Source organism: Leptonychotes weddellii, chromosome 2 (genome assembly GCF_054177405.1).
Source record: "Leptonychotes weddellii isolate Sample4059 chromosome 2, ASM5417740v2, whole genome shotgun sequence".
NCBI classification, from domain to species: domain Eukaryota; kingdom Metazoa; phylum Chordata; class Mammalia; order Carnivora; family Phocidae; genus Leptonychotes; species Leptonychotes weddellii.
Genome location: NC_138370.1, coordinates 70,819,826 through 70,845,650, shown reverse-complemented (window position 1 = coordinate 70,845,650; position 25,825 = coordinate 70,819,826). Strand labels below are relative to the sequence as shown.

Below are 25,825 nucleotides of genomic sequence, written 5' to 3'. Positions count from 1 at the left end.
TCCCTCTCCCTCCTCCTCCACCCCTCCCACCTGAACTCTCTCTCTCGCTCAAATAAATAAATAAAATCTTAAAAAAATAAATAAATAAATGCAGGATCTTTTAAAGAACCCATGGGCTTTTGCAAGCCGCATTGTATCTTGCTCTATCCAAATACTGACCGCAGTCTTGATTTATCTGTCTCTTCTAGGTGGTACCACCTGGAAGGCAGGGACCCTAGCTTACTCATCTTGCCTCCCAGCACTGATCACTCAGTAGGTGTGGCTGACATCAAGAGGGAGATAGGGGAAAAAAGGGGGCTGTGAATAAGCCCCACTGCTTTCTGCTTCCCTTTTAGGAATTCAAGTACCTGAGCTGCCTGTCTAGGAATATGAACGGTAGTAAATATTTTAGGAAATGTCCTTCCCAATTTTCTGAATATGACACATCATTTAGTTTCCCAGGGTTGTTATTCTACAGCAGAACTTCTCAAACTCGGCCCTATTGACAGGCTGGCCTGGATGACTCTGTTGTAGGGTAGGCTCCCTGTGCAATGTAGGATGTTGAGTTAGCAGCATCCTTGGTCTCTACGCACTAGATGCCAGTAGCACACCCCACCCCCAGCTGTGATGACCAGAAATGTCTCTAGACCTTGCCAGATGACTAGGGACCAAAATAGAGACCCACCCTACCTCTTGAGAACCACTGCTTAACAGAAGCACCTATCTGGAATAAATGCAGACCAAAGAAACCAGCAAATAATAGAAGTTTGGAGTTGGAAGGGAACTTAGAAATCATCTCCCATGTTGTTCCTCCTGGTGCTCCTCATCCCCACCCCCATTGCAACACATACCACTGTTTTATACCTGAAGAAACTGTGACTCAGGGGAATTAGTGAATATAAAAAAGAAAAACATATAAGTATTTGAAGTAATATTGATTTTGGATTGTAGACTTATTTAAGTTTGTTCACAGATCCTTGGAAAGAGAAGTGCCTCCTTCACAGATCCTTGGAAGGAGAAGTGTCTCCTTCCAACCAACTCAAAATAAGAAAACATAAATTTATGGAAATAGATAAGAAGGGGATAATGATTCATATCACAGAAAAACTAAAGGCCAGCACCACTAAAAAAAGAATTAAAGATGTACATTGAACATTTTTTCAGATTAAAAGGAATAGAGCAAACTCAGTAGGATATGGCTAGATTTTTGGCACAGGCTTTTGTGGAGATGTATGTGCTTCATATTAGACTATTTTAAGTGCGTGCATCTAAAAATAAACAGAAGAGTATTTAAAGTAATAATAATTTGGCTTTTTCAAAATGACTTGCTTTTTACATCCAGATAATCGTGATAATGGCCTACCTGATGAGATATTTCTACCGTAGGTTAAGTTGTGTTTTATAAGGGTATTTTGTATCTTACTAAGAATTCTCACATAAAGGTAAGAACTCCAAATTAAATATTAGCTGCTTGTGGTTATTTTAAGACTCATCTCAATAACCAAGAGAATTTGGTTCTCACACTTTGTACCTTTTGATTACAAACAGCTTTAAACAGGTTTATGTTGTACTTCATCAAAGATTATAGAGGATCTGTAGACTGAGACGCTTTGGGACTGAAATTGGGCAATTCAGAGTTTCTCATGCATGTAAGCTGCCTTTTGTTTTGATCCCTATCATTTTTAGTCTGTCTTTCTCAAGATCCTGCTGGAAGGACTGTCCTGAGTGAGACACAAGAGAAAATGGCAGGATACTAAGGCACCGGGGCCACACAATACCTGCTGTTTGAGGTAGGGTGAAATCCAGTTGGCCAAGTTTTGTCAGAACTTTCAGTTGAGAGTGTCGTATTTAGATTTCTTTATTGTTGTTTTTGTTTGGTTTGGTTTAAGCACGGTACAGTCACAAACTTAAACGATAAGAATGTTTCTGAAAAATCATAGGTAAGTTCATTTTTAATAAATCAAAATGTATCAGGAGAACTTGCCAATTAAATTTATCCCAATGTTCTGGTCTCCTGTTTCCATTAAAAGACACGATGATCACAATCATGCTCTGATTTATCTCTTTAGATAAGCTGGGGTGTTTTATTGTTGTTGTTGTTTTATATTCTTAAACCTGACACTTTGATTCTCAGTGAAAACACTTTCAACCATGTATATTGGTGATTTGTTGAAAATTCATAACTGAAAACCTTCCAGTCTGCTTTTAGTACTTAAAATCCCTTGGCAGGGAGACATTTTTCTCAAAACACATAGTTTGGAGGACCTCAAAAAGTTCATTATTCTCGCAAGAAGTCCTTTCTAAACTTTGGATCATTACAATAGTGTGCTGATTTATGTAAAGAGTGGATTCGGACTTGAGTAACTGTAGAGTCCTGGCAAACGTGAACATGTCAGATGTCTTGGCACAGTTTGGGGGCAGAAGGGGACTTTCCCACTTCTTTATGTAATCCACAGTCATAGTATGTGGGAGTTTTATGAAATTTCTTCCGTTATACTGAAATGCTTAGCTTTTCATACCGTACGTGCTGCTCAGTGAGAACAGGCTCTGTGTATGTATGCATATATTTAAATGAAATGAAAAAGAAAAATGAAATCCAAGAAATTCCTTAAGTTTGCAGTGGTGATTATTTTTAGACTGTGTTCATGTGTTCCAAAAGATCTCTTTTAAGTCAGTTGCTTGGAACTTGGAACAGAACTTCCCATAGAAACAATAGTATAGTATATGTGGTGGTAAATTTTCCAGATGAGGCCTCAAAGCTTTTTTAACCCATCATATGCTAACATGCTTTGAAGTACAAGGGACAATGATGTGTAGCTTATCAAAACACTGTTTAATGATATTTAAACTGCAGCCTGTCTCAATGCTAGAAATTAAATTAAAATGAACAATTTTTAAATGAACAAGAAATAAATTTTATTTCTATTAAAAGGTGAGTTTGAGGGAAAGTAATTTAAAGAGACTTGGTGGTATGGTAGAAGAGCCCCAGGCCGACCTGAAGATGTGACACTTAGTAGTTTGGGCATCTTGGACAAGTAAATGAACCCCTTGAGCCTCAGTTTCTTCAAATGTTGTAGTTGTGAGGGTCAGAGCAAAAAGTGCACATGATGGTGATCTATACTCTGCAAAGCTCTTTACAAATTTACAGTGTACATTCTGGTTCTTTCCTTAATTATGAAAAATCCTATGACCTGATCTTCCTTTTTCTTGACATAGGTGTAGTGGTAGCAAAACCCTTTATGCCTAACAATAATTAATAAGGTCCCTTTTAGCTCACAGACACAATAAATGCATAGTATTTTAGCCTGCTTGGAAGACAGTAACATTTGCTTTTTTGAGATGGATGGAACTCCCAGAGTAACCTCTCTCACACATTTTTCTAGTCTCCAGATCTCTCCTGTCCTTTCCTTGTCTGAGTATCTCTTACTTAATCACCTTCTCAAGTTTCACACTAGGGCTCACACTCCAGGCTGGCCTTCCAGTGGCCTGGCCTCTCTCTGACCTGTGCCTCTGGCCTCAGACCAGCTCCACGCTGCTAGCAGACCCTGCAGTTGGACCAGCTCTGGCTAGGGGCCCTCTTCTGCCCAGAGGCAGCCTGTCTGGGGGGACCCCGGCCTTGCTATGGTATAGCTGGTGTGACAGGCCCAGCCTTGGGCCCTGATGCCAGGAGTAAGGCTAGAAGTGCTTGGGCCTAATCGCACAGACCCGAGGAGCTTTTCTGGTAGAAGTGGTGTCAGGAAGCAAAACGGGGATTGTGGCCATCACAGAGCAAAGCTTTCCCATTCCCTGCCTTATTCACTACGGAGGGTGGGTGTGGGGCCTACTATATACTTGTAAGAGTCACAGTAATGCCCCAAAGAGGCAAATTGAAAGGGGCTTCTTAAGGTATTTTTTTTTTAAGATTTTATTTATTTATTTGAAAGAGAGAGAGAGAGATGGCGGGAGAGAGTACAAGCAGGGAGGAGAGGGAGAAGCAGGGTCCCTGCTGAGCAGGGAACCTGGTGCAGGGCTCGATCCCAGGACCCCGGGATCATGACCTGAGCTGAAGGCAGACGCCCAACCGACTGAGCCACCCAGGCGCCCCTAAAGTATTATTTTTTGGGTCAAAGTTATAAATTTAAGACTAAACAAAATAATAACATTTTATACTAGATCAAGTCTTAGAGATCAGGAAATGGAACTTACTCATTTTAGAGTGGAAGAATCTTAAGCTTAGACGGGTTATTTGATTTGCAGGTGTCTCATGCCTTCCAATCTTGAAGCCTTTCATAGGACATCCTGAAGACTCTACATCTGGCCCGCACTACCTCTCTGTTTTCTGTATAAGGTTGGCACTGATTTTGCACAGCTGTGTGTTGGGACCCTAGGATCTGCCTAACACTCTACAAAGACCAGAAGGGAAGGAGGAGGTACACCACCTCTGATTCCCTTCTGTCACCATAGCGAGAATTAGTAATATTTATTAAGCAAAGCAATTTATAAACGTAGAAACAAGAAGTCTGACACAGTTCCTGCTCTTTCAGAGCTTACAATACTGTATTATCATCATTAGAGAGAGCTAATTCTGGGCCACATGGCACCCACTGAATTGGATATTAGTGCACCGGGTTCTAGTTTTGTATCTTCCACTGATTCTCGTTAAGATTTAAAAGGCTGTTTAGTTCTTTTTAAGATTTAGTTATTTATTTGAGAGAGAGAGCGTGCATGAGCGGGGGGAGGGGCGGAGGGAGAGAATCCTCAAGCTAAGCAGGGAGCCAATGTGGGGCTCGATTCCAGGACTCTGAGATCATGACCTGAGCCGAAATCAAGAGTTGGATGCTCAACCGACTGAGGTACCCAGATGCCCCAAGTTCTGGGGCCTTAGTTTTCTTATCCATGAAATGAGATTAAATTCTGAAGTCCTTATATCTATACTTTTTGAGTCATATGTCATGATACTTTTTTTAATCATCAGGCTTTTGAATCCTATTATTTATTTATTTTATTATTTTTTTTTTTAAAGATTTTTTTTTTTTTAATTTATTTGACAGAGAGAGAAACAGTGAGAGCAGGAACACAAGCAGGGGGAGTGGGAGAGGGAGAAGCAGGCTTCCCAGGGAGCAGGGAGCCCGATGTGGGACTCGATCCCGGGACCCTGGGATCATGACCTGAGCTGAAGGCAGACGCTTAACGACTGAGCCACCCAGGCGCCCCCTATTATTTATTTTAAGAAATTCTTAGCCAAGATGTAGACACTAATTTATGTGCTGATGTGATAGGGAACTTAGCAATTTATTGAACCACGGGCTTGAGAGAGTCTAGTCATGTATAATGGTCCATAGCTTCAATTTTAAGGCAGAACTAGATCCCGAACCTTGGTAAAATAATTTGGATTATTATATACCTCATTAGGTTTATAAAATAGAATATATCTACTTTTGAATACTCATAGAGTTGGAAAGTAGAGAATGATTATTATAAAGAGCTTTTGACTCTACAAAGGGACTTAACCACTGAATTCTTTCCAATAGTGAGTTCTGGTGCATGGAAAATAGAATAGGATTTGCAGAACCTTAGTTTATGTGCATCCGAAATACATAGTTGTTTATATTTACAATGCATAGTTCTGTGCGGTAATGCTGAGCACATGCATACCAAATATGCCTTCTGTTACCTAACTGGGAATTTCCTGTGATTTGAGAGGCTTTTTTGCAGGGATGTTGGAATTTTACAGACCTTTCTTCCCTCACCCTTCGTGTTCCTCCTAGTCGTTCAGGCAACATTTGTTTCTGAAGAGATAAGCACACATATGGAAGATCATCTCTGGTTGTTGGATGAGTCGCCCAGTTAGGAGATGAGCCTGTGACTGGGGAGGTAGGATGCTTTCTGGAGTGGCAGGAACACGGGCCATGTACAGACAGTTTTAGGCTCACTTGGCAGCCCTGCCTCTCACTAGCATTAAGCAAGACACTGAGCCCCTCAGAGTCTCAGTTTTTCATTGGTAAAATGGGAATAATAATGTTGATATGACATGATAGATGAGAGCATTGATCTTCAAGGAACTGGCCTAAAGTAGGCAGTCTACCTCCCCTCCAATCTAGGGAGAAGCCAGAAAGCAGGAACAACATTGTCGCCCTGGCAGTGACGGTTCCTAAGGCCACCGTGAGTTGTAGGCAAGCAGGGCTGCTGGTGCCAGCTGTGTGGGTTGGGTAGTCTCGTGTGGTGATTAAACCCTTGACCTCCAGAGCCAGAGAGCCTGGGTTCTACTGTACGAGCTTTGTGATCTTGGAAAAGTCACATTATCTGTTCAGTGCCTCAGTTTTGATCTGTAAACTGAGGCTAATGGCACTTACCTCATCAGGTTATTGGGAGATCCCGGGTGTTAATCTGTGTACGCTGCTCAGAGCGGTCCTGGGCACATGATAAGTCTATGTTTACTGCAGTCTGTTGCAATGAAAATCTTTGAGTTTATTGCAGACTTTAAAAACATTGCGTGGAATGACGACAGGCTTTATAAGGATAACGGGTATTTTCTGTTGAGGAGCCTGTTATTTCTGAACGGTGCTAGGCCAGTTTCTTTAGCAGGAGATAGATTTGCTCTTAGAAGTCTGCATCAGCTTTCATCTCTTTCTCTCTCCCTGCATGTCCACTCTGTTGAGCTTTTGTTATTAATGTGGAGCAGTTGAAGTCACTGACTTGGGTGCAGGCCAGGCCAGTGTTTCTGTGGGCATACATTACTTTCCTAGACTCTGTCAGGAGCAGGATGATGGAAGTCGGAGGTACGGGGAAGCTGTCCTTTTAGGCAGCCCACATAAAGGTGTGTTTGCTGTCTTTGTCACATTGATGCTGATCCATCAGAATCTTATTTAGTATCTTAGTAATGTTCTTTTCTTCTACCCTACAATAATCTATCTCTTTGAGCTGTCATTTTCCTTGTTCTCTGGTTAGACAGACTAATGCTGTTTTGTTATATATCTTTCTCCGTTGTTGTTTCATTGTCGAAAATCTCTTCAGTTGTTTAAGGCAGGTAAAATTTCTCCATTAAGATGTATATTTCTGTAGGATTATATATATCCTACATAGGATATATTTGACATTTGGTTATTATACAGTCTATATTCTTTTTTTCATCTAAGTAAAATAATCCTGTGGGGGAAATATTTACAGAAAAAGCAAGTGAAAGTGTGTTTTTCTCAGGAATGGTGTAATTTGGGAACACATTTTTGTCTTCTGCTCTGCTTTTGTATTTGAGGCTCGGGAGACTATGTTTTTGTTGTTTTAGAAAAGCGATGGAATTTTATCAGACATTTTCCTGAAACTCCCTACCTTCACCTTTTCCTGCAATATTTCTTTCAAAGTCCTGTTTTCCTTTGTTAAGAGGCTCCATCATTTAAAAAGTAAAGGAGTTTGGTTAGTTTAGGCCTTTTCGGTGATCTTGTTGGCTTTACAAAAGAAGAGACTGTTTGTCTGAGAGGCAGCACTTGGAGGATCATATGACCACCAGTGTGTAACTTGGGGCAGTGATTGTGAGCTTGAGCCTTTAAGGTTTTGGTTTTTTTTTTTTTTTTCTTCTCATTATCTGCAGACAGAGAGGTTGCCTCAGACCCTGTTGTGCCTTGTGACTTGGGGTAGGAGATACATTTTCCGATTTTAGACTTTATCCTAACGTTTGTTCCCTAATTGTGGGGATTGTCTAAGGTTTTAGTAACTCCCATTGTGAAATAGAAACTGATTTCTAGTTGATTTTAGCTACTGCTGAATTGTGACATGCACGTATTTCTTTTTAATTTGACGGTGGTTTTCTCAAATTGAAAGCAGTAATTGTGAATTAGAATTCCTGGAAATATTGTTCTTCCATAATGATATGTCACAGATGTTTGAGTACTACACACACTCCTCGTTCCATTTTTAATGTCGATTTAGTGAGGATGAAATGTGGAGAATAGCTGTTGTGTTGTAATGAGTCTAGACCCTTTCCCGAGTGGCTCGCTCCATATGTTATGGTACCCGTCTGTTCTTCTTGAAATGTCCAGTATTGAAACATCAACACTTGGTGTGTTGTATAATATGTCAGTTTCTGAGACTTTTTTTTTTTTTAAGATTTTATTTTATTTGAGAGAGAGAAAGCACGAGAGGGGGGAGGGTCAGAGGGAGAAGCAGACTCCCCGCTGAGCAGGGAGCCTGATGTGGGACTCTGTCCTGGGACTCCAGGATCATGACCTGAGCCAAAGGCAGACACTCAACCGACTGAGCTACCCAGGTTCAGTTTCTGAGACTTTTATATGTGTAGATTTGGCCATAAAATAACTTGCCCTGTTCCCCAAACCACATTCTGCATCTTCACAGAACACAGGAGAAAGCTGTGCCTTTGGTGTCATGATAATCTTTCTAGTTCTTTTAAAAATGTGTCCTTTTATGATATGTTCTAGAAGATTTTGAGAATGCTGAGAAGAAAATAAAAACCACTTGCAATTTTACCACTCAGAGAAAAACTGCTGTTAAAATGTTGAGGTATTTACTTCCAGACTAATTTACTATGTATAATTATATAGATACATAGTTATTCTTTTATAAGAATGTCTGTAAGCCTTTTTGAAACCTGCTTTTTTTTTGGCATAGCAATATATGTGAGAACATTTTCCACATTCCAAAATATTCTTTGAAAATATGATTTTCAGTGGCTGTATGATTTGGCATCTGTTTGGCTCTGGAAATACTTAAATATGTGCCAAATTAAAAAGTCCATTTTGGGGGTAAGGTCTTACTTCCTATTTTAAAAATGATTGGCTTAAAAAGTAATTGAGAGCATGTTGATTTTGTGCCTTTACAACATTTTCCTTAACTACATAATCCTTGGTATAGTAACAATTAATTATAATAATTAATTTTTAATTAGCCGTTCATAGCTGATTAAACAAGTAAAGTTTTGAAAAATCAACTTATTCTATTAAAAAAGTCAAACTAGTTTTGAAACAGTTCGTCCCTTCAGATTTTTTGCAACTGAATTTTGGGTTCATCTACCATGGACAGTTGGTGCCATTGGCTGTGCTTCCATGTTGGGGTGAACTCGACTTGCCTTGAGCCTGCAGGCTGTACAGAACAGGAAAGGCCATGTGGTCAGGGAAAGGGAGCCAGATGGTCCCCGCGATGGGTGCCAAGCCCCCAGCAGAGACGGATGCTACACCTGGCAGAGTAGGGTCAACAGCACATGTCGGTGGCATTGCTCACCCTTTCCTGGAGAGAACAGAAAATCTTCCCCTCTGCCGGCACAGTTTGGAACTGTGTTGCAGGCTCCGTTCAGCCTGGGGCAGCAGGTGTCCAGGCAGCTCTAACTTGTAATGGGCAGTGGAGGAGGAGGTGGTGGTGGCGGTTGCTGAGACCAAGTTGGCAGTCCCCATGGCTGTCTCATAAAATCCACATTCTGGCTGGCATTCTCAGAGCCCTTCAAAGGAACCTGGGTAGGTCATTAAATTTGTGTCATTTTGCTTTAGTTGGCTCTCTAGGGGGAGTAGTAATTAAACCAAACGGAGCTGTCATTCAGTGGATCTTAGTGGTGCTTTTCAGTTTGAAAACTGAAACCTGGAATCACAGAGCCATCTCTAAATATCACCCTAGAATTGACTACTGTGGCTTGTCCTTTACACAGGGGAGTTGATTTGTGGGGAAGCGTATGTTTGAGAGTCATGTGTCCCCAAGTTTACATATCTGAGCAGTTACTTAGGAGCAGTATGACTTTGGGCATATTTGTTAATGTCTCTGAACCTCATCTGTAAACATGATCGTCATAATAACTGCTTCAAGATAAGTGAGAGCTTGTATAAGTGCATGCCACAGAATAAGCTTTCACTTGATATTAGTTCCTGTGATGATGACAGATTCGTGCAGGTTCATCTCACCGGTGTGTGGGTTTGTCATCATTCGATAGCCCTACAACAAAGACATTTCCCCTTCAGAATACAGCCTTGCACACTTGAGCTAAACCTGAAAATGCAAAGCTTTATAAAAAGATGTACCAGAATATGGTGGCTTAGTAGGCTAAAAGGTTTGGGGGGGGTTCTTACCTTCTGATTCCATCTTAGAATAGACAAGACGGTGCATACAGGTCCAGGACTAGATATGGTACTTCACTAGACAGATTCCTTCCCTCTTGTTTCTCTGCCATCCCAAGGGTGCTGCCCCATCTTCACAGTCAAAGATGACTGACTCACCATGATCTCTTTTCAGCCTAAGAGAAGGGGGGCTGATCTAGAAGTTGTACAGATCATTTTCACTCATATCCTATTAGCCAGAACAGAGTCACATGACCACAGCTAGCTGTAAAGGAGGCTGGAAAACATCATCTTTAGCAAGTCAGCCACTCCGAAAGCTTCTGTTATTATAGAACAGGGGTCAGCAAACAATGATCTGAGCGTCAGATCAGCTAGCCACCTGTCATTGTAAATAAAATCATATTGGAACACAGCCACTCCCATTTGCTTATGAATTGTTTGTGGCTGCTTTCACACTACAATGGAAGAGTTAAGTAGTTGTGCCAGATACCATATTGCCTGCAAAGCTAAGGAAGTTATTATCTGGCCCTTTATAGAAGAAGTTTGCTGGCTTACTATGGAAAAAGGGTGCTACTGAGCCATCTTTCATAGCCACTAACTCAGGAAACAGGTAAGCCCTGGCACACTGCCCCAGCCAACTGCTCATTCCCAGGGAATCCCAAGGGGGCTGGACAAATTGAAAGCGTGGCACCTGGCTGGGCTTGCCAACACTTTTGCTGAACAAACTCGGATAAACTTGTCAGCAAGAAAAGCCAATAACTCAAGAGATGAGGGTTTGGAAAAGAGAAAGGAGAAATTTACTTCTGGTGCTGGCAGCCAAGGGAAGTGGCAGGCTCAAGCCTTCATTGACCTTCCCACCTGTAAGATGGGCACCTAGAGTTCTACTGGAAGAGGTTCAGGGAAGGGGCTACGTGGGGTGTGGTCTTCTAGGCATTCTGTTGCTGTCAGGGCTTTTCTGGACCTTTGGTTGGAATGTTCCACCAATTGTCAGTGCTTCAATAAAGTGCCATTAGAAATAACTCTTGGGGTCTATAGCTGAGCAAGAGGGCTCGCTGACAAGAGGAAATGAGTATTAGGGGAGCAACTGGTATCCCTACCACAGTAAGGGGCTGGGTGGGTGAGTCACTGCCTTGGAAATTCAGAGTCAGGCCTCGGTTCTTCCGAAGACTAGTGACCCCCAGGGCAGTGGGTTGGTATTCAGAAGCAGTGTTTAAGGAACGATTTAAGGAGTGTCAGCATGGAGTGATTTGGTGGAGGTGAAGGGGGAGGATACAAAAGGTTGGTTACTAAAGTGAGATTCCATCTTTAGAGCATTATCGGGGCACCTGGGTGGCTCAGTTGTTTAAGTGTCTGCCTTCAGCTCAGGTCATGATCCCAGGGTCCTGGGATTGAGCCCCGAGCCCCACGTTGGGGCATCCCCTTGGCATGGAAACCAGAGAAGGCCTCAGTGGGAGGTGGCCTTGAGGCTCAGGCAGCAGCAGCAGGCTTGCAGGGAAGAAGGGAGCCCTTGCCTCACTCCCAGCCCAGCCTCTCCTGGACCCAGCTGATTTCCTTTCCCAGCCTTGGCCCAGACCCCCCAAGGAATATGGCTGACCCTGGTCCCTGCCACCACAAGGCACAGCCCTCAGACACAATGTGAAGCATCAGTTGGTCAGTGTTACAGCGACACTGTTTACAAACAGTGCCATCTACAAATTAATGCCTCTCACTAAAAACTGGCAGTTACTACCTGGAGGAACTTCGGTGCAAATGAAAATAGAGCTCTGATAATTGCATTCAAAATGAGTGACACTTAAGATCTTAAAAAACCCAGAGCCATTTTTTAGCTAGTTTTTATTGAAAGAACACTATATTTTTTTAAAGTGTTTTTTTAAGACCTGAAGCCGTATTTGAATGCAGTCATATTTGGAAGTTTTAAAACAGTTCCTTGGAAAGCCAAGGCTGAGCCAGAGATCAGACAATGCTTTTGTGAGGCATAAGGAGGAGCATGTGTGCAGAACCCCCTGAGTGCAGGAGATGGGCCACCCGCAGGAAAGCCAAGTAGGCCACTCCCAGTGGAGGATTGCGGCATTTTCTCAACCTTCCCACTGGAGAGGTACCTGACCGCATGGAAGATCCCTCCAAAATCACACCCGTAATAATCAGAGAAAGTAGTATTTTCACAGCTTTGTCTTTCCACAGTTGGTAATCACATGTAAAAGAGCTTTTATTTTTATAGAAATGATGGGCAACTCTCTTCTCTTCTGTCTTTTTAACCAAACCTAGAATGAGGAGACCAGTCTAAATAATGAAATACTTGCTTACGCTGCCAAAGAACTCATCTCCTGTTAATTAAAACCTAGTGAGGTTGGCGGCCATGTTGGGAAGCAGATGGATAAGGATGCATTTCCAGTGTGTCTTCAGACCTTGTGAAGGCTTGGAAGGAAGGGTACTACCTAGACAGAGCGGCAAGGCTTCCCCTGCGAGTGCAGGAGCCGATGCTGGAAACATAAGTACACGGTGCTCGCAGCCCTTCTGACGGAGGCAGCAAAGGAGGGAAAGAAGCGTTTTCTTTTCTTACGGGTTATGCATTTGCAGTTATTAGAATGTAAGACAGTTTATTCTGGAATTGTCACACAAGCTTAAGTTAAGGTAAAAAACCGTTACAATTATGAGAAAGTCCCGATGTTACCTCTGTCTCCTGTGATTCTCCTTTACTGTTCTGTGTCCAGTGTCTGGTACAGACTCAACAAACAGTATGTGTTCAGTGCATATTTATTGAATGAATAAATAAATGGGCTCTGGCACTTAATTGTCAGATCTTTCTAGAAGATTAAATGGATTCTTAAGAAAAACGATTTTTTTTAAGAGGTGAAATATAAAGACAAAGTCCCCCTCATCCCTTTCCCCTGTCAAACCTCTCCAGTACATACATCCCTGGTAACTCTCCTGGTTTTTGTCTACAAAGTTTGGGAGGAGTGAAGGTTGAAGGTGTGTGGCCTCATATTACTGAAAGGAAAACCCCAGTGTTGTGTAAGTGTTTCATGGGCCCTTTCATAACAAACACAATATTAAGCACAGCCAAAAAGAGTGTTTTGAATTAGTCCTGTGACTTAACAGCACTGAACTGAGGTACAGATCTGGGTTTTGTATGTAACATGATAGAACTTTGAAAATGGAGTAAAAAGTTTCAACTAGAAGGCTGTTTCAGCTTGGCCTGCTATGTGATTCCTTTGAAGTTTTGGGGTTTTATAAAATTTAAATCTTCAATGTTGTAAATGAAAGGCATTTATGAACAAGCCAAATATAATTTATATTCCTTAATTTTGAGCTCATAATATTTCTACTCTAGGTATATAAGAGGTAACAGAAGAAAAATCTCAGAGTGAGATACTTGCACAGTGATTAGTAGTTTCCTTTTAAGAAATACTGTTGGGCGGGCGCCTGGGTGGCTCAGTCGTTAAGCGTCTGCCTTCGGCTCAGGTCATGATCCCAGGGTCCTGGGATCGAGCCCCACATCGGGCTCCCTGCTCAGTGGGAAGTCTGCTTCTCCCGTTCCCACTCCCCCTGCTTGTGTTCCTGCTCTCACTATCTCTCTCTCTGTCAAATAAATAAATAAAATCTTTAAAAAAAAAAAAGAAAAGAAATACTGTTGGGCATCTGAACTTTGCGTCATACAGATCTGCAGTTGACCATTGCACCGTCCTTCCTACTCTTTGCCCTTGGAAAAGTCACTCAACCCTCTAAGTCTGTATTTCTTCAGCTGGAAAATGGGAATAATAATAGTACTTTCCTCAAAGGCTCATTAATGAGATGATTCATGTAAAGCACTCAGAACAGAGCTACATGGAGTGTTTGCACCAATTGTGGTAAAGCCTATGCTGCTGGAACAGAGACTCCAACATATAGTGAATTAAAAGAGATAAGACTTTATTTATTGCTCACATAACCAGGTAAGCCTTCCAGGCTCTTTGCCAGGCAGTCATGCTCCTTGTAGAAGTGCAGGGAGCCAGGTTCTTTCGGCCTTGCTACTCCACTGCCCCCAACGTCACAGAGTCCATCTGCATGGTTAAGGCAAGGTCATGGGCATGTTTTGTGTCCCAGCTTGAAGTTGGTGGGGGAGAGGGGTATGGGGAGGGTGGAGACATCATGCTCAGTGCATTTAAGCCCAGACCCAGAAATGGTACACATCCGTGCCATTCACTCCACGGGGGAGAATTGTCACCTGGTCACATCCAGCTGCCGGGGAGGCTAAGAGGTGTCATTTCTACCTGGATAGCCCTGTACCCAGTTAAAACTCATTCACTGTGAAAGAATAGAAGAGCAGATTTGGGTGAGCAACTCAGAGTCTGCATCACAGTGCTTAATAAATGCAACCGTTATTTATTTATTAAAAAATAACATTTTAAGGAAGCGTTTAAATGTTCTTGTTCAAGGGGAATAGGAATCAAAGACCTGCTGCAGCAGAATTTTTTTGTCCCATAAGATGTTAGTTGTTTTGGGGGAGGGGGCCCTTTAAGTATTGAACCTCAAATCCTGGTAAGCCTTGAGGGTGGATCAAAAGGCCTTGGAGGGTAGAAAAGGGTGGATTAAAAAGCAAAAGCGGTGGGACTATGATAAAGGAGTGAATGCTGATTTAGCTGTGCTTCTCCTTCCTCTCAACCAGCCACTAGGAAAAAGGCCTGATCTGTAAATTAAAGTTAACCCTTTATCTGACCTGGCAAGGACAAAGTACAACAGCTTCTAACGAAACTTTTTCTAGGAGCAAGGTAGTTACTTCAAAGCACAGAAAAGAAGGCAGGGAAGAGGGGATTTGCACAGTCCATCTTTGATTTTTCTCTTTAAAAGGTATACTTGGTACTGTGTTAAGAAACACTTACATAAATATTCATTGAGATTATCTCTGACTTGTCACTGTTGTCAAAGAAAAAACAAAGGTAAAATGCGCAAGTTCCTGCATTGAGTAGAAAGTGCTTCAGGTAAAAATTAACTATTAAGTAAGCAACTTTTCTCAACAGAAGAAATGTACAAATTCTTAAGGACAGCCAAGTTAGGGGTAAAGACCTAGTATTACAGCAAATGTTTTTAAAACCTTATAAATGTGACCTCCTCCACTTAATGTATTCATGTGTATTTAGCAATTGCTAAGAAACAATTAGAAGGAATGAAATCATGTCCTGAGTTGCTCTGTAGTATATTTTTTTAAATCTGCATTTTTAGCCTTGCCGTGTAACTTGCTTTGGACTCTTGTCTGCAAGTAATGTTCATATGTTTGATAACGGGGTCATCTTAAAGAGCAGGCATCTGTTTTTGTTTTTGTAAGTAACCCATTGCCTAACTGCTAAAAATAGTTGCAGTCACTTTAAACAGATGGTCCAAAGCTGATAGGAAAGAAAGTAGAAGTGAATCTGTTTTTAAATTTTTATTTCCCCCCCCCACCAAAATGGCAAAATAATTAACAGTAATACCCTGAACCAAATTTTATCTAAATGTTTACCTCTAAGGAATAAGTTTCCTAAGAGGTGGGATTTGTAGATTTACCTGTTTGACTTGGTAGAGTCAAAAGCCAAAATAAAGTGCTTAAATTCCTACTTTCTGATTGCATTTATCAAAATGATTACTTCATGGGGTGCCTGGGTGGCTCAGTTGGTTAAACGACTGCCTTCGGCTCAGGTCATGATCCTGGAGTCCCGGGATCGAGTCCCACATCAGGCTCTCTGCTCAGCAAGGGGTCTGCTTCTCCCTCTGACCCTCTTCCCTCTCGTGCTCTCTGTCTCTCATTCTCTCTCTCTCTCAAATAAATAAATAAAATCTTTAAAAAAAAAAGATTACTTCATTGTTGAAATAGAGCTTTTGCTGCTTTTTTTTTTTTTTTTAAGAAAAGCTGTGGTAAATTTTATAGGGGGGTAAAAGAAACATGTAGAAAATTCTGAAATCTTAAGAGAGTGGTAAGTGGTGATGACACGTTAATATTTCATGTAAGTGGGACCTTGCCAGAGGACCTGGAGGGATATCAGTTGATGAAGTTTATATTCTTAGGATTTCCAAGTTCTTTAGGGGTCTTGAGCTAATAGTTAATTAGCTACTCTTCTTTAGTTTCTGACATTGAAGATAATCTTTTGATAATGCAACAATGAATTTGCATTTATGAGGGACTTTGAAAACATGCAGATGACATCGACGAGCAGATTATAAAAGTAGTTCTGCCCAGCAGATAAAGTAAGGAAGAGAAACATCCAGGGTTTTCTACTTGTGAAATACTAGGGTGTTGAAACTCACTCAAATTTTTGTTTATTAATTCCCATTAGTGATAATAGTACCTGGCTCATATGTCCTTGTGTGTGTCCACAAACCACCTGCATTTCTTTGATTTTGATGTTTGCATTTTCTTTACCTTTACTGTTTCAGTGGCAACCCACAATTGATAGCTCTTGGGCATTCATGGACTATGGATTGTAAGCTACCTATCTGGAATCTTTCACCTTTGCTTCTGTCCGAATTTGTCTAAATAAAAAGTAGTACACTGGCTCACAGAAAATAAAAAAATCATAGCCCAGGAGTTAGCATACTACAACCTGTACCCCTGATTATGTGTGAGAAGGTTTTTTACATTTTTAAAAGATTGTTTTGGGGCACCTGGGTGGCTCAGATGGTTAAGCATCTGCCTTCGGCTCAGGTCATGATCTCCCGGTCCTGGGATCGAGCCCCCATGTCAGGCTCCTGGCTCAGCAGGGAGCCTGCTTCTCCCTCTCCCTCTGCCTCTCCCCCTGCTCATGCTCTCCCTTTCTGTCTCTGTCTCTCTCTCTGTCTCTGTGTCTTAAATAAATAAATAAAAAATCTTAAAAAAAAAAAGTTGTTTAAAGAGAGGAAGAAGAAAAACAATGAGATAGAGACCACGTGTAGCCTGCATGGTCTACAATATTTACTAGCTGGCCCTTTACAAAAATGTTTGCCGCCCCCTGTCATAGACAGGTAGTATAACAATGGGTAAGGACTTGGGCTCTGGGGCCAGGTTGCATTGGTTCAAGTCCTAACTTTACTACTTCTAGTTATGACCTGGGGCAAGTGACTCAATCTCTCTGTGACTTTTTTTCTCATCTGTAAATGGGAATAATTACAGTGCATACCTCATAGGATTGTGGTGAGGACTATGTTAATGTATAAAGTGCTTAAAACAATGCCTGGTATTTAGTATTCAAATAATGTTAATTATTATTATTACTATAGTGTGGTGGAAAGTCTTTAGAGATGATCTGAAGTAGTCTTTTCTTTCAAGTGATGAATGTCCAAATTATCAAAGATCATTTTCTGTCTTCTGCATCAAGAATGAAGGGCCATTTTCTTTTTAATAGTGCCTGCTTTGTTGAAAAAAGAAGTCAAGAGGACCTATACTCAGGATGCTTGGGTGGCTCAGTTGGTTAAGCATCTGCCTTCGGCTCAGGTCATGATCCCATGACCCAGGATCCCATCCCGATAATGAGCATTGGGCTCCCTGCTCAGTGGGGAGCCTCTTTCTCCCTCTGCTGTGCTCTCTGACAAATAAATAAAATCTTAAAAAAAAAAGACGTAAACTCAAATGTAAAAAAAAAAAAGAGAGAGAGATTGAAAGCATAAAAAATAATAAAGATACCTGTTTTTAAGTTAAGAAAAGGACGTTAAATGTGACAGGCACTTAAATGTGCAAACAGAAATTCTTTGATGTGTATATGACTAAGTGTAAGAAGAAATAAAGTGGATGAGAGACATGGAAGAGAGGATAATGGTTAAAAAGAGAAAGAAAAAGAAACAAGAATAAGAAAGGTGGTCAGCAGAAGAGGAGAAACATTTAGATGAAAAGGAAGGTGGGGGTTTCTGCAGGATGGCCAGTTTTAACATTCCGACTTCCCTAGGGACCCCACCTCAGTTATTCTGTGTATCCAGTTTAATTGCTCCCATTTGAAGGAAAATATGTCTCCTTTTGTTTGATTATGTTTCCTTTGCAGAAATAAATTTTCAGCATCAAGTCAAGTAATGCTTACTGAACACACGTATGTAAGGTATGTTCCCTCAGGAAACCTGTCATATATAAAAAAATCATCGTATTTTGTGTATTTATTCTTTAGGCCCAGTAATTTTATTATCTTTAGCCACTTGCCTTATCACCATACAACATTTGTTGGATTTCTGAATACTTTTCTTCGTCTTCTCTAATACCTCTTTATTTATTGCCTTGTTTTCTCTCAGGTAGGGTAAGAGCAAACTTTGTTATTTACAAAATGTGGAAACTTAAAAGAAACAGAAAAAGGGGCGCCTGGGTGGCTCAGTCGGTTAAACGGCTGCCTTCGGCTCAGATCATGATCCCAGGGCCCTGGGATCGAGCCCCGCATCGGGCTCCCTGTTCAGCGGAGAGCCTGCTTCTCCCTCTCCCTCTGCCTGCCTCTCTGCCTACTTGTGCTCTCTATCTCTCTGTCAAATAAATAAAATCTTTAAAAAAAAAAAACAGAAAAAAACATATAATGAAGGTTAATTCACTCTTTCTTTTTCCTCCTTTTTCACTCGAGTTGTTTACTCTGTTTATGGCTATCGGACTCGGGAGATTAGTGTTCCAGGACTGGTATTGGATGATGTCAGGGGACTGAAGTAATGGCCTTGCATGGAGATTACACAGGGAAGCCTAACATGGGTTACCTCATCTTATTAGCTGATGGAGACCTTTGAGAAGACAAGATTGCAGAGCTTTCAAGCCCGCACTCCAGGATCTGATCCTAAGAGCTTGATAATTGTCACTGCCCAGTGGGACTGTGTTAAGAGTAGTGGTGGCTTGGTGTGCTAAACTACTTTCTGTGAGAGTATCCTAACAATTCCACACATCCTTTGCACTATTTACATGAGATTAGGACTTTCAAATCAACTTCAGTTTTCCTGTCTAGCAATTGTAGAATTCTAAAACCAGTCCTGCTTGTTTGCTTGCTCTTATCTTCCTCTACCGGAAATTGAGTTTGCTGAGCTACGTGAAATTTTGTTTCTTGAATTATTGCCGTTCCTCCAGTAGCCAGAACAGTGGCACATATAGGTGCTCAATAAATACTTCTGGATGAGTGAACGGAAGAATAAATTGAATATAGTTACTCATTATTCTACTGAAATACTCCTCTCCAGACTTATATAGGATTACCAGTTGATATCATTTTAGATGTTTTTGTGCTAAGAAGAATATTTTAGATTTTGAATGAATTCTGTTCAACAGATACACAGTTTTTGAGTACATAAAAGGGGAATTGAACATGAAATCCATGTTTTCATGGGTTAATATTATTGTAACTTAAATGGTGAACAGTAAGATTATTAGATGCCCATGAGTTAGGGGGTTAAGGCCTTTATTTGCAACTCAACCCCCAAAAATGTTTGAAAGGGCTTTTAAATATTATTATTCCCTTTATTCTAAGAGAATAGCATAACAAATATTATTTTTAAAACTGTTCTTTCAAGTAAAAGTAAATTATGAAACAGTAACCACTGTGCTGTGCTGTTTCCTGTAAGCATTCCTTCCATGTGCCTTTCTCAGGATTTGGATGTAACAAAATGAGGAATAAACCAAGGAAGAGGGAGACATGGCATGCAGGGGTTGGTGGACCCACCTTGGGGAAGCAGTGCAGGAATTCGCGGATGAAAGCCACGAACCAGGCTCGTCAGCACCCAGTCCTGGTGAAGGAGAAGGATAGGGAGGTGGTGAAGGGGATTCCAGCAGAGTGGACCTAGGAAAGGAGGGGACTGATAAGAAGTGAAAGTTAATAAAGACAGTTGGTGAGGTAAAACACAGAAAATCCATTAGACTTTGGCCATAGGAGCATTCTCTGTCGTGTGGCCTCGGGTAGGGACACTGACACTGGACAAGGATAGAGGCAAATGCAGTCCTAGCCCCAGCCTGGGACTGTAGGAAACAGCACCCCTGTTGTCATGATAATGTTGGTGCCCCTCATTGATTTTAAACTATCAGACTCAACCTTAGAGTGAAAAAACATGAAGAAGTGAGGTGGTTATAGAGCCGAATGTCTGTGTTACCAGCCTTGACAATGTGGAAGTATATGTACAGCAGAGGATAATTAGGCAATGGAAGGGCATGAGGGAAGATGAAAGCAGGGGGTGAAAACTCATCATTCCAAGAAAGTTACACCCTATCTATGCTGATAACGAACCGGTGTTAAGTATGTGGCTTGAAGCCCTTCTGGTTGAGGTACTGGAGCTGGTGGTCTCTCTACATTGGGAGGAAGAAGGAGAGAGGCAATATGGGGAAAGTGAGCTGACTGGCGAGGCTGGGTAGATAATGTAAAAGTAGTAAGTCCTATATAAGCATAGTATTTGGAAATATGCAGTATCTTTTAGTGTCCTTGTAAGAGACTGAATTCAGCTCAGAAGGTTCAAATGCAGACTTTAATGAAGGACTACTTATGGTCCTGTGGGCTGGGTTTAGAGGAGTGTCCTTACACCTTTAGGGCTGGAGGGATGGGAGGATATAATAAACTGATTTTAATAACTGTGTACATAAGACCCTTGAGCTCTGGAACAATGTAGGAGCAGCCACCCAGGGGCACTGTGCTTAGGAATTAGGCAGCCACCACTGGAAACCAGGAGTTAAAGCCAGGAGAAAAGAGAATAAACACACTAACCGCCTCGCCAAACACAGAGAAGGGCAGAGGATGGTTAGGGATGGAGCCGGGCACGGCTGCTGTGGGGTAGCTGTGGTTTAAACAAAGATTAACCAGCAAGAGTAACAACCAAGAGAAGCCAAAACCGGGACATGCTTTTCTTTAGAATAGAAGGGAGGGGGTGCCTAGAGTGGAGATTATTGTGTTGTTTGATACTGTAGAGTTGACGTTTAACCTCCTATAGGTATAAATTTAATAGGACATTTTAATATAAATACTTTTATTTATATTACTACTATTTCATCTAATGTGCTGTGAGCTTGGTAGACAGGAGTGACTCAAACAGATAGTCTCTGCTCTTAAGTTGCTTATATATAGTCTACTTGGAGAAAGAAGATGCCAACCAAACCAGAAGAAAAGATAATAAATATGATTACAAGTGTGATTAATGCTAAAGTTTAATTTCGTAAACATTAAAAAGTTAGTGTTGCTTGTATAAACTTAAGTCTTTATCAGTGATACTGCACTAATTTTAAAAATACAATTACTTGAGAGTGGGAACAGTTCTTTCTTGAGTAGCTTATTTTGCTCTTTTTAACTATAAATACACAATATGCTGCAAATCAGATACACAAATTGAACAGCTGCTTCTTCATTATTTTGTTCCTTTGTTACTCATTTTAATGAATAATTGGAGCAGACTTCAAAACATTAAATTAGATGTATAAGCATGCTTTAAGAATTGTATCATAATGTCAGTGTATTTAAAACTTAGTAGTGATATCATTGCCTAAATACAGTAAATTTTTAAAGTCAATTATTTTAGCTGCTTTACCCTCTATAAATAATCTGGTAGTAAAATAGAGAAGAGATAAAAATTAACCCGGGGATCCATCCAAGTACAGAGACTTGGGGAAATCCACCCCCCCCCACCTTCCTGCTTCCTGACATATGAACCTTAATGATTTGAATAAGTCTTTTGGGGGTCCTTGGTTGGAATTTGCCTTTTCCTGCTTTTCTAGTAGAGATCTGAGCAACAACAGAGAAATTGGGGAAAACATTAAAAGCATAGGAGTTTTATCCTGTCTTCCTTGATACTTCCTCTCTGAGGGTGTTGGCCAAAGGGGAAAGATAAATGAACAAGGAAGATGGATGTCAGCTGTCTCCTCATTCCTCTCGCCTTTCAGAGCATTCACAGCAGTCTGAGAACAGAAAAACTTTAAGTTCTGTGTTCCTATATCCTCAGCATTTGCTTGTTAAAATAAACCTTTGAACATTTTATCTCTCCTGATTTAAGCTACTCTGTTTCCTCCATGAAAAAGCTGGCGAGGGTGTTTTAAGCTGATACTGCATCCCTTAAAATGTAGTCATAAATCACGGGAAGCTCGCTGCTTTTAGAACCTGCCAGAATTACCATACTAATGCACTTCTTCAAAGGTTGTTAAAAATGGTAATTAAGTAAACTATTTGTTTTTGTGCCCTTATGCCTCTCAGCATGTTTTTTGTATGGATTCTCTCATTTGATTTTGATACAGTTCCGGGAAACAGAATTCCTACTAATGCAGGAGTTTTATATAAGTTCAGTTCCTTAAATATGGGAGAAAATCTAGAATTGCCTCTCCAGAAATCATTTTGTTTTTAATAATCATTAGTTACGTATTCTTATTGCTCTAGAAATTAAGAAATGGAACCACGAGATCACTGTAGCCCAGAATCTATGTCTAATACTTGAATCTCCCCTTCAGGGATCATTTTCTGATGTTTTCTTCAGGGAGTATAATTTGTAAAACCCTGGCTGATTGTCTTGCAAATGTGTGTCACCAGTCACGGGGGAGAGGGGCGTGTGCCACATGATTGATTATTTATGTCTATCATCTTCGTGTTTAAAGAGCTCTACATGTTAGTGCAAAACTCTAGTATAAAATGGGCAGACAGTTCAGAGGAGAGTCTGCTGTTGCTGATGATGAGATCATAACCAAAACCCACACTCCTCTCTAGACAGAAAGATCCCCGTGGAGATAAGCATGCTTTTTGAGAGGAGTCACTCAGCCACGCCATCACTGAACCATGGTCTCTTTCACTTTACCTGTTCCTTGACTTGAAGTACTGTGGACATAAATCTATAGTTTTCCAGAATCTTTGTTTTGGAAATGATTTTGTTTTAGCTATTCATGTCTGAGACATCTGAAAACCAAAAATAGTGGCCAAACCATGTCAACTTGGAAACTGTCAGTTAGTAAGTTGTTTGTCTTTTTAAATATTGAGAAAGCCATATCCTACCTAGATTCAATTTAGAGATGTGGACTCTTCCTTAAAAGGCAATGATCAGAAGTCCAAAGGTGCTTAAGGAAATAGTGAACCTACCTAGGTTGATAGAAGAGTTTTGTCTTTGGAACACAGTGTTTAATAGGAATTCGTAAGTTAACTTGCTGTTCTTGAGTAACTGATTTGTAGAAGTCCAAAGTAAGTGCTTCGTGCTTTGTTTTGTTTTGTTCTGTTCTGTTTGTGTTTTTCATTTTTGTGGTGTCTGCCTTTTTTATGTTTTCTCTGCTCACAGGGACTCCACTAGGGGGCAGACAAAAGAATGGAGAAGAGACCCATACCAATGCATTGTATTCACTATAACCTTAAGCCCTGTGTTTGCTACTCCTTCTGAATACCTTGGAGGAAGGTTTTTCTGTTTGGTTGTATTTCATATAGTAGGATCTAAAGTGGTTTTTTCGTATGCTTGTTTCTACATTTAAAGTGTAAACGTATTTATACAAGTTTAATGATAATTTTTAAATCACTCATTGTCATAGTGTTTGTTTTGCTTGTATACCATATTTCCACCTCAAACCACTTAATTATCTGATGATGACCATAATGATGATCCCTATACGGTTCACCGTATACATGAAGACTCTCACTCATTTATTCAGTCACTACACTTTAAGTTCCTCCTTTTTGTCAGGCATTCTGTGTATTGGGTTTGAGAACAGAGCTGTAAAGAGTTAGAGCCTAGGAGACTGAGTAGAAACAAATGGTAGGTTACGGTTGCCCTCCAAGCCGTTTGATGGAAGAACTAAGATGAGAGGAACAAGAAGAGCTTCTTGATGGCTACAGTGCTGACAATTTTTATTTCTGGTTATTTTCTTTTTTCAAACTGCTCATAAAGATTAGAATGCCATATGGGGTTGGAGTGGGGACTTCATTTGTTAAGTGAGACTGTAAGCCCCTCCTCTATCTGGGCCATGTCTAGGAAGACAACTAAAGATGTTGTGTTTTTTATTCTTCTTTTGTCTTTTGCTCCACCAAGAATTGCATCTTAGTTACCAAAAAGTCGTTTAGTTCAGCCAGCCTGGGGTTACATAATCTGCATCTTTAAATGAAAATCTCTTTGCTTTGCCTTTTCATGGTCAGTAACTCAACAAAATACAGAAGGGTGCTTTTGTTTTTATTTCATGTTTAAAGCTAGTCAGATTTTCACGAGAGATACTTTGTTTCTCCTCAACTTAACTTTCCCTCTGTTTTGGGAACAAACTATCCTTTGTTCATTGTAGATAATCTACAAATAGATTGCCTAATCTTTTAATTGTTAAGGAATAAACATTTAAATGGCTAAGAAGTAGGGGTATTTATTTCAAGAATGTCTTCAGGTTACAACAATGCCTAACACAAGTGAAGTCTCAAAATATCTTTTTGGTGGAATAAATTCTTCATCTATTAGATTTAATAAGTCATTCTATACAGTATGAGAAAGCAATCATTGGTAAAACAAGTGATAGCATTTCTGTCGAGGATTATACATATTTGTTTCAGTTATTATTTGCTTATAGAATGAATTGTGTGCTGTAGCAAATTGGACAGGACCTAACAGGACATTCTTTTGAGTTCATAATTAAATATCTTAATTACTAGAATGTATCTGGGATGCTATTATAAGAAATCCCACTGTAAATAAGTGTCCTGTGTTTTTAGTCATTAAATATATTTTCTTTATTGGGTTTCAGAAAACATTTTAGTGAGGGCTTCACCTTTATTTTCCATAATTCTAGCATGGTAAACAAGACTTGGGAAAAGTCACAATAAGTAAAATATTAGTGAATTAAAATTTTAAACCTGAGGACTTTAGACCACTGAAAGTTAGAAGCATAGCTCATGAAACCAGAGATACATTCATCTTATTTAAAAAGTTAGCTACTTGGGGCACCTGGGTGACTCAGTCGTTAAGCGTCTGCCTTCGGCTCAGGTCATGATCCCAGAGTCCTGGCATCGAGCCCCGCATCGGGCTCCCAGCTCCGCGGGAAGCCTGCTTCTCCCTCTCCCACTCCCCCTGCTTGTGTTCCCTCTCTCGCTGTGTCTCTCTCTGTCAAATAAATAAATAAATAAATAAAATCTAAACAAAATAAAAAGTTAGCTACTTAAAAAGTATGTATGTATATGAATAAAAATTAGATGAAAATATGGGAAAAAATTTTTTCGATACCAATAGGATTATATATAACTTCTCCCTAATTTTTCAGTTGAATTTGTTGTTGCTTGTAGTTTATTAATAATAAATTCGTTAAGAAACTACCCATACAACTTACACGATTTTATTCTGGAGAACACTTGACTTGGAAATTGGATAACCTCCAGAAATACAGATTCCACCAAGTACTTTAAACTAAGAGGTACAGTCACTTGGAAGTTTATGACATAAAAGTTTAGGCCTAAGCCTGTTGCTGCAGGTTTTTCTTTTATTTTTTAAATAGCTGCTATGTTTTAAAGATGTCTTAGAATTAAAGGCAGAGGATAAAATTTAAACAAATTCTATCCAGAAATTAATATCAAAAGTAATTTTATGTAACACAGAGAACAAATGGACATTTTTTTCTATACTGATAAAATACTCTTTTGAATCTTTTTTTTTTTTTTTGAAAGACAACGTTTTATTACTTTTATGTACAGAAAATTCAACAGCATCCACTCAGCCCAGTTTGGTGGCCAGTTCTTTAGCCTTTGCCTTTTCCAGCTTTGCAATGCGAGCCACAGACTTCGGACCCAGGACGTTGCCTCCCCAGTGGCGGCGGATCTCATCGTATCTGTCATTGTAATTGGTCCTGATGGCTTCCACCAGCTTTTTTTTTTTTTTTATTCTTATGTTAATCCCCATACATTACATCATTAGTTCTAGATGAAGTGTTCCATGATTCATTGTTCGTGCACAACACCCAGTGCTCCATGCAGAAT

The 25,825-nt window shown here is 40.3% G+C and overlaps 1 protein-coding gene across 5 annotated transcripts in view; it reads left to right on the top strand.

Annotated features, from left to right (window-relative positions):
• Window positions 1-25,825, top strand: part of GAB1 (GRB2 associated binding protein 1) — a 125,203-nt gene that overhangs the window by 37,541 nt on the left and 61,837 nt on the right. The window contains exon 2 of one of the 5 annotated variants that reach the window (XM_031029854.2): window positions 1,666-1,769. The exons of the other annotated variants lie outside the window; for them this stretch is intronic. The gene's annotated coding sequence lies outside the window, so the exon portion shown is untranslated. The remainder of the gene's footprint in view (window positions 1-1,665; window positions 1,770-25,825) is intronic. 5 annotated transcript variants of the gene reach the window in all.